Source organism: Dipodomys spectabilis, unplaced genomic scaffold, assembly GCF_019054845.1.
Source record: "Dipodomys spectabilis isolate Male_0828 unplaced genomic scaffold, ASM1905484v1 ptg000070l, whole genome shotgun sequence".
Taxonomy (NCBI): domain Eukaryota; kingdom Metazoa; phylum Chordata; class Mammalia; order Rodentia; family Heteromyidae; genus Dipodomys; species Dipodomys spectabilis.
Window position 1 is genome coordinate 453,130 of NW_024870747.1, and position 9,017 is coordinate 462,146.

Genomic DNA, 9,017 nt, shown 5'->3' on the forward strand with positions numbered 1-9,017 from the left:
AGTTAGTATTCTCTGAGGGCTTGTCCCAGCTGGCCCAGGTTGGGGCGGCTGGGCATGGGCAACCTGCTGAATGCCCATCATCCATACGTCATTCATCCATACACAGAGACATGCAGTTACTGCTCCCTTTTGGGGGGGGGAGGGTGCAGGTGTGGGGTTTAACTATGAGCCTAGGCCTTGTCCCTTAGCTCCTTTTGCTCAGGGGAAGCACTCTGCAACTTGAACTACAGCCCCACTCATGGTGTTTTTTTTTTCCTGTGATCTCTTAGAAATAAGAGTGTTGCCGACTTTGCTGACCTGGCTGAATTTAAATTGGCATTCTCTACATCTCAGCCTTCTGAGGAGCTAGGATTACCGGCAGGAGCCACTGACACCTGGGTTGCTTTTCTTCTTGTTGTTCTTTTTTTAATCGTGACAATCTGAAATTTTCAAGGTGTCATTCTAATGGTTTGCATTCGAAGTAAACTACCCAGTCCTGGAGTTCAAATGCTAGGACTGCTACCCACAAATGGAGGGAGATCCTGACAAACTCATTCCTATTTTTGTGAATGCTAATGGAATGTTATAAAAGAAATAATTAAATTTGCAGTTAATTCATGATTATATTTTAGAATGCCACACAAATATTATTGGATTTATGTTTTCCATTCTATGGAAGGATATTGACTAATTTTTAATTAATGCTTTTATAAGTATTCTACCATGATACTTCATTAAATAGTGGCATAATGTAATGAATAATTATTGGTAATAATATACATAATTGAATATCCTCACATTCCCTATTTTTCTGTATATTATATATTTTTGTATATACACATACATATCTATCAATATATATATTGGGCACTACGGTGGCTTGATCTAAGGTCCTCAGAGTTTCCTCCCAGCTCAGTTTGCTAGAGGCTGGTGTGCTAAGACTGAGACCCCATTTATGAATTGGGCATTCTAGGCTGTGAGTTAAAATCCTAGCAAGGCCAAAAATTTATTCATGAAGTTAGAAGCCAATTTGACAAATTTTTGTCTTTTCTGTGAAAGTCCTGGGTCTCAGTATGATGTATAATCCATATGTAAATATAATCTAGATGATATGATGTAATAAATGAAGTGTTATATGTATAATACTAAATAAATAAGGGTAATAAACCTTATATGCATTAAACCCATGTATGTAAATAGATCTCATATATGAATATTATGCTGAGGCTTTAATTCAGATGCTGGGAACTGGTCTGAATTTCTTGTCTTTAAGGTCAGTGAGCTTCCCCTTCACCCACAATGCTATAGAGTTACCCAGACTCTGAGTTCAATCCCAGGCCTGCCAGAACAATGATGCAAATTGCATGTCAGGGCCTTATTTATTTATTTATTTACTTACTTACTTATTTACTTATTTGCCAAGCACGGGGCTTGAACTTAGGTCTTGGCACCTCTGCCACAGCCAACCCTGGTTTCCTAGGACCCGAGTTCAAATCTCGGGGCTGGCAAAAATAATAAGGAAAAGGATAAAATTGAGAAGTTCAAGAAGGTGGTTTTACTTTATTTTTTTCCTTTGAATTGTGACCATCCTAGGTCTAAATGACAAGGCCTAGAAAGTACACATGAACTTGCATTGCTGATGTTGGGTGGGCTATTAGGGAAGACATAGCCAAAACTGGCAACTTAAACCTGGAGGTCGAATCCTGGGACTGCCACTAATGAATGGTGGGATGGTCTAAGAAATGCATTCCGATATTACATCCGTACAAATGGAATGTTATAAAAGTAACAATTAAATTAGTCGTGTATGATTTTCATATTATAAAATTGTACACAATTATAATTCGTTGACTAATTTTCAATTAATACTTTATTATTTATTCAGTCAGGATACTTATAAAGGAAGGAATAATTTAGTTGCTAATAATTGGTAATAATATCGTATATATATGCAATTTCATAGTATACAGACATCTCTCTTGTTTTATACATATACATTTATTTATCTATCTATCTACCAATCTACACATGTATCTGTTTATACACTTGTCACTCCTGGAGCTCAGTGGTAGAGTGTTCCCCTAGTATGTACAAAAACCTGGGTTCGATTCCTCACTACCACATGCACAGAAAAATCTGGAAGTTGAGCAGTCCCTCATACAATCGAGCACTAGCTTTGAGCATAAAAGCTTATGTCTAGACTCTTACTCAAGACCGAAGACTGGCACCAAAAATAAATAAATAATGTTTTGAATGCAACCATATAAGAATAAGACTGCAAATACGTCATCACAGAACAAGCTGGGAGTCTGATGCTGACAGCTGCCATCTAACCTGACTTAGCCAGAAGTAAACCGCTGCAACCCAACTCCATGGAACCAGATGCTGCTGACTCACTCATCCCTGTCATTCAAGATACTTGGGGGCTGAGATCTGACACTGGTGGGTTTAAAACCCAGCCCTGGCAGGAAGTCTGCAAAACTCTGAGCTGTGGCTCAAAGTGGTAGAGCTCTAGCTTTGAGCTAAAGATCTTAGGACAGTAGCCCCAACCTTTCAGAGCAATACCGTGGCTAACTCCCCCCCCCAAAAAAAAACCCATCCCTCTAAACAATTAGATGTGAACTTTGTGCAGTTTGTGACGTGTTTCTGAAAGAATGGTGATACTGATGAAAACATCCTAATTCTAGTGATAGCTTGTGGGATACAGCTATGTGATGAGTCCTTCATGAGGTGTTGTGTGCTGAGTCCTTCACAAGGTGCATTCTTTCAGGTGATCCTTGTAAGAGCTCCACAACTAAGATGATTATGCAGATGAGAAAGTTGAGACTCAGATATGTCCCCATGTTAAGACTATAATTATGTATGTACTGAACTCTAATGAGTTGTCTCCTGCAGACAATTGTTTTGGTTTATTTTTCTCTGTCGTAAATGTTGAACTCAGGGCCTAGGCACAGACCCTTCCCTGTTAGGCTCATGGCTAGTGCCCTATCAGGTGTAGCCAAGGACCCTAGGCATCTGTAGCTGAGGTCTTTCAACCTGCCTACTCAGGAAGCTGAGATCTGATGATCTTGGCTCAAAACTATCCCAGACACAAAAGATCCCATGAGACTCTTATATCCTACTCACCACTTAGCAACTTTCAGTGGAAGCAGGTTGCCACTGACTTGGGCCTGTTATCCTAGCTACTCAAGAGCCTGAGAGCTGGGGATCATGGTCCAAAGCTAGCCTGGGCAGGAAATTCCTTGAGATGGTTTTCTCCAGTGAAGACCAGAAAGCCTGAAGGGGCGCTGTAGCTCAAGTGGTAGAGCTTGAGCTAAAATGCTCAGAGCAGCACCCAGGCTCAGACTTCAATTCCTCCAACTTACAAGAAAAGAAACCTGAAGTAGAATGCTGGGAATGGGTCTTAGGGGAAGAGTGCTTTATATATATGAAACCCTGGGTTTGAATCCTCAGTATCACATCATTAGAAAAAAAGCCTGAAGTGGTTCTGTGGCTCAAGTTGTAGAGTGTTATCCTTGTATAGGTGAAACTCAGGAACAGTGCTGAGGTCCTGAGTTCAAGCTCCAGGACTGGTGCATGTGCACATGCAAGCGTTCCTGTGCACACACGCACGCACACACACACACACACACACACACACACACACACAGACCAGAAGTAAAGTAAAGTAAAGCAAAGAGCTTCTGGTCTGAGATCATGGTCAGCACCCTGGTCCTGTTTTCAACCACGAAACCTAGCCACCCAGGGCCTAACTAGGAGAGGCCAAAGGTTTCAAAACCTGATGAGCTTCACCAGCCCTAGATGACAGGAAGCACTGTGATATTACACATAAGCTTAGATTTAGCAAGCTTCCGGAAACCTAGGGAGGTACCCTTGCCAATAATGAATCATTTTATTAGGTTCAGCTCCCAGTTGTCTGCCAGAAGGACTCTTGAATTAGTGGTAGCAGTTTGTTTCAACACTGGGATATAGTCTAACAAAGACAGGATAATTACAGGGAACTTAGCCTGACCTGAGAGGCAGCACAAATGAAGGCTTCTTGTAAAAAAAAAAAGCACTGGGGAAAGAGCTTGTGGAACAAAGTCGCCTTTTTCTCCTGGCCTTCAGAGTCTGCCCACACTTATCCTCACTAATTGCCCCGCATAAATTGTTTGTTACAGGGCTGTACTGGAGTGAGGCTTTTTGTCTGCCTGTTCCAACAATGAGGCAGACTTCCTCCAGCAGCCTGGGGTGTGGAGAAATGCTGAGGCTACACTGGGAACAGTGAGGGGGAGCCTCAGATCCAGCACTGTCTTGAATGAATTATCTGTGCAATGAAATAATTCTATTCAAAGCAAATTTCCTATCTGGGTGCCTTTCAACATAGCAACTCTTGATGTTCACCGGTAGAAATACATGCATACATACACAGACACATGTAGTTACTGGCTCTTTTTTGTGTGGCAGGTCCTGAGGCTTGAACTGTTAGCCTAGACATTTTCCCTGAGCCCTTATTGCTCAAGGAAGCATTTTATTGTGTCTTAAACCATGATTACCCTAGGCTGGGGTGCAGCTTTTACACCCACAGATGATCCAGGGATCCTAGGACCGAATTCAACTCCTAGCACTGGCAAAAAATAAAAATAAAATAAAAAAAAAATCAAACCAACGCAAATGGAGGAGGGTGAAAAACAGGAAGTTTTACACAACCGTTTTACCTTTGTTTCCTTTGCACTTGACCATCCTGGGTCTGCTAGAAAATTGAATGTGACCTAGCATGGCTGAAGGCTGGTGGGCTGTCAGTGAAGCCTGAGCCTAACCCACACACCTAGGCCCTGAGTTAGATCCTGGGACTGGCACCTACACACTGCTGAAGAGCCTATGTTCCTATGTATAGGAACACTAGTAGAATGTTTGAAATGTACTAATTGACTTACTAATTAGCTAGTCATTCTAGTATAAGATTGTATGCAATAAATTCAAGTCATTGATTAATTTAGTACTTTTAAGTCTTCTATTGTGATTAATTAATGGAGACATTATTTTAGACCAAATAATTGGTAGTAATAGAATATATAAAATTAGATATAGACATCAATTTATATAGTTATGAACAAGAATCTACATAAATGTCTGTCTCTGTATACATGTATAGCTGCATATAGATATGTAAATACACACACACTGCATCTACACATCTATGTGTTTATATATTGGCCAATCCTAGGGCTTGATCTCAGGTCCTCAAGTTTGCCCGACAATTTCACTTGCATCAGACTGGTGTGCTAACACTGACCCATTCATGAAGTGAGCCTTCTAGGTGCAGAGTTCAAATCACAGAACTGCCAAAAACTTAATCCTGGTGGAAGAAGCCAATTGTCCCACTTGTTTTCCTAATTGGTGAAAATCCAGGGTCTCAGGAATGATGTCTAATACACAGGCAAATCTATGTCCTATGGAATAGGATGTAAAAAGTGTTATATGCGTAATCATACTCACTAATATACATAATAAATAAATAAAACACAAAATGAATAACTACACTAACCACAATATGCAGTATTGTGTATGTAAATATAAATCATGTACTTAAAATATATGAGTGCTAAGACTTGAGTTCAGGCCCTGGGAACAGGCCTGACTTTCTTGTCTTCCAGCACGGTGAGCAGCCCCTTCCCCCACAGTGCTTCATATTTACCCATTGGGTGCTGTGTGCTGAGTCCTTCAAAGAGTGCCATGTGCTGTGTCCTTCACAGGGTGCATTCTTTCATCTGGTCCTTTTAAGAGCTCCACAATTGAGATGATTATGCAGACAGGAATATTGAGGCTCAGATAACCTGAAATGCCTCTGTGGCTAAAGTGTTAGCACACAAGACTTGTGCTAACGAACTCAGGGACAGCACCCAGGGCCCAGACTTCAACTCCTACAACCGACAACAACAAAAACAAAAAGACAGAAACATACTAACAAACCTGAAATAAAGGGCTGTGAATGTGCCTTAGGCGTAGAGTGCTTTGTATATATGAAACCCTGGGCCTGATTACATTACCAGAATAAAGCCTGAATTGGCTCTGTGGCTCAAGTGGGAAAGGGCTATATTTTTACAAGAGAAACTAAGTACAATGCTCATGTTCTGAGTTCAAGTTCCAGGGCTAGTGTATTCACACACAGACACACACAGACACACACACACCACAGACAGAGAGAGAGAGAGAGAGAGAGAGAGAGACTGAGAAGAGAGAGAGAGAGAGAGAGGAAGGAGAGAGAGAGAGAGAGAAAGCAGAAGCTGTGACACAAAATGGCCAAGCAATAGAGTTCTGCTCTGAGCTCATGGCCAGAACACAGGCCTTGTGCTCAAAACCTAGCCACCCTGGATCCAACTAGGAGAGGTCAAAGATTTCAAAACCTCATGAACTTCACCAGCTCCATGTGACAGGAAGTATTGTGATATCCGACACATGCTTGGATTTCCCAAGCTTCAGGAAACCAAGGAGAGGCATCATAGCCCCATCATCGTCTGCAATGAAACATTTCATTAGGTTTAGAGCCATAATTGTGTTCCAGAAGGACTCCTGAATTACATTTAGCACTCTATCGAACACGGGAACATAGTCTGACAAAGGCAGAGTAAGTGCAGGAAACTTGGCTTGTCACGGGGGGTGGCACAAATGAAGGCTTCCTGTCAAAACAGAGCACTGGGGTGAGAGATAGCTTGGGGTACAAAGAGGCCTTTTTCTCTTGGCATTCAGAGCCTGCCCACACTCATCCTCACTAATTGGCTTGGATGGAGTTGTTCCTTACACAGCTGTACAGGAGTTAGGCCTTTTGTCTGCCTGTCCAGACAATGAGAGAGACATCTTCCAGCAGGCCTGGGGTACAGAGAATCCTTTAGGCTACACTGGGCCCACTCATGGTATCCCCAGAACATGCACTGTCATGAAAGCTGTCTCTGTGCTATGAAATCATTGTATTGAGAACAAATTTCCTAGCTTGGTGCCATTCATAACAGCTACTCTGGTGTTTCACCAATAGGAATGCATCCATATATACACAAAGACATGGAGGTAAAGGCTCTTTTGGGGGGGGGGCAGGTCCTGGAGTTGACCTATGAGCCTAGGGGTTGTCCCTGAGCTCCTTTTGCACAAGGGTAGTGCATTAGCCTTGAATCACAGTCCGACTTCTGAGTTTTTCTGTTATCTCTTAGAAAAAGCATTTCAAGGACTCTCCTAACTGGGCTGGACTCAAAATGAGAATCTCTACATCTCATCTGCCTGAGGAGCTGGGATTATAGTCAGCAGACCCTGGCACCTGCCTTTCTTTACTTCTTCATTTTTTAATCTGGACAACCTAATTTCTTCAAGGGTGATTCCAATAGTTTGAATTTATAATTAAACTACCCAATGTTCTTTATAGCTGCTTTCTCTAAGAAGCATTTTCTCTCCTCATTTTCCCCTCTGGTCACAGTTTAGCAGCCAAAAGTGGGAAATGAGTGTCATAGGATTTGGGAGCTAAGGTCCACAGTTCATGCAGCTCTGTCGCTTAGCTTTGAGCTGCAGTGAATTTACTGTCTCAGGATGAGAGTACTGAAATCTGGAGTGATCCTCGTACTTTCTGCATTGCTCCTTTCCCCTATAAAATGATCCAATATTTATGAGTGTTATGTGTCCCCAACAAGTATCTAGAACACACTAGAAGCATCTTCATGTTTCTGTTTTGCTAGTACCTCCCAAGATTTGGACTAAGGTTTTGTGTGGAGCAGCTTCTCAGTAAATCCATGAGGAAAGCCGCTTGAAGCCTCCTCAGGAGATCGCCATCCAAAGCCAGCCTGAGCAGGAAAATCTGTGAGACTCTTATATCCAATAAACTACCAGAAAACCAGAAGAGGAGCAGTGGCCCAGACGGTAGACCTCCAGCTTTGAGAGAGCCGAGCAGGAGATACAGGACAGACCAGGCAAGCCTGGGTGCACCTATATCCAATTAATGATCAGATGGCTGGAAGTGGAGCTGTGGTGGAGTTAGAGCCTCAACCTTGAGCAAAACAACTGAGGAATGCATGGGGCCCTGAGTTTAAGCCCTGGGATGGCCACACAAATTCAAAAAGAGAAGGCCAAATTATGTACCAGTACCCTATCTACTTATGGGTGTATATTACCCTGAGTACAAACAGCATTGCTTTTGCTTTTATTTACTGATTTATTTTTCAGATACACTTGTTGCACATACCACATCATTCTCTTCATTTCTGGCCATGGCTATTCTCTTCCATGGTTCTAGGCCTGTGTCCTTATATGAGGCATACTTAAGATCTCAGCAGACTTTATTTAAATTTTATTTTGAGGTCAAGTAGAAACAGTCACAAATCAGGCAGGAGAAGAGAAGATCAGGATTCGTAGAAATAACCAGTATTCAGAAATTTAAACTTGGGGACATAAGTTGGTAGAAAATTACATAAAAACTACCATTAAGAAAAAGATGAGGAGGCTGGGAATGTGGATTAGTGAGAGAGTGCTTGCCTAGCATGTAAGAAGCCCTAGGTTCGATTCTTCAGTAGCACATACACAGAAAAAGCCAGAATTGGTGCTATGGCTCAAGTAGTAGAGTGCTAGAGACAGTGCCAAGGCCTTGAGTTCAACCCATGAACTGACAAAGATATAGCTAGCTCACTAGGTAGGTAGGTAGGTAGGTAGGTAGGTAGGTAGGTAGGTAGATGATAGATAGATGGATAGATAGATAGATAGATAGATAGATAGATAGATAGATAGATAGATAGATAGATAGATAGATAGATAGATGATAGGTGAATCTGGTCTTAAACTTCAGGAGGAAAGAAGGGAACAATTCCCAGTCATGAGGCCTTCTGCAGTGCTCTAGGCCACCAGAATCGCCATCACACACCACAGAGCAGGAAGACTGTCCCTATCCCACTTCTCAGGCAGCAGAAGAGCCAAGAGGGCAGAGCCAGGTTCTAACTCAGGTGCTTGGAGATAGGAGAGAATGGACCCTGCCTATCCTTGGACTGGGAATTTGCATTAATGATGTGGAGAACGAAGGAAGGAGA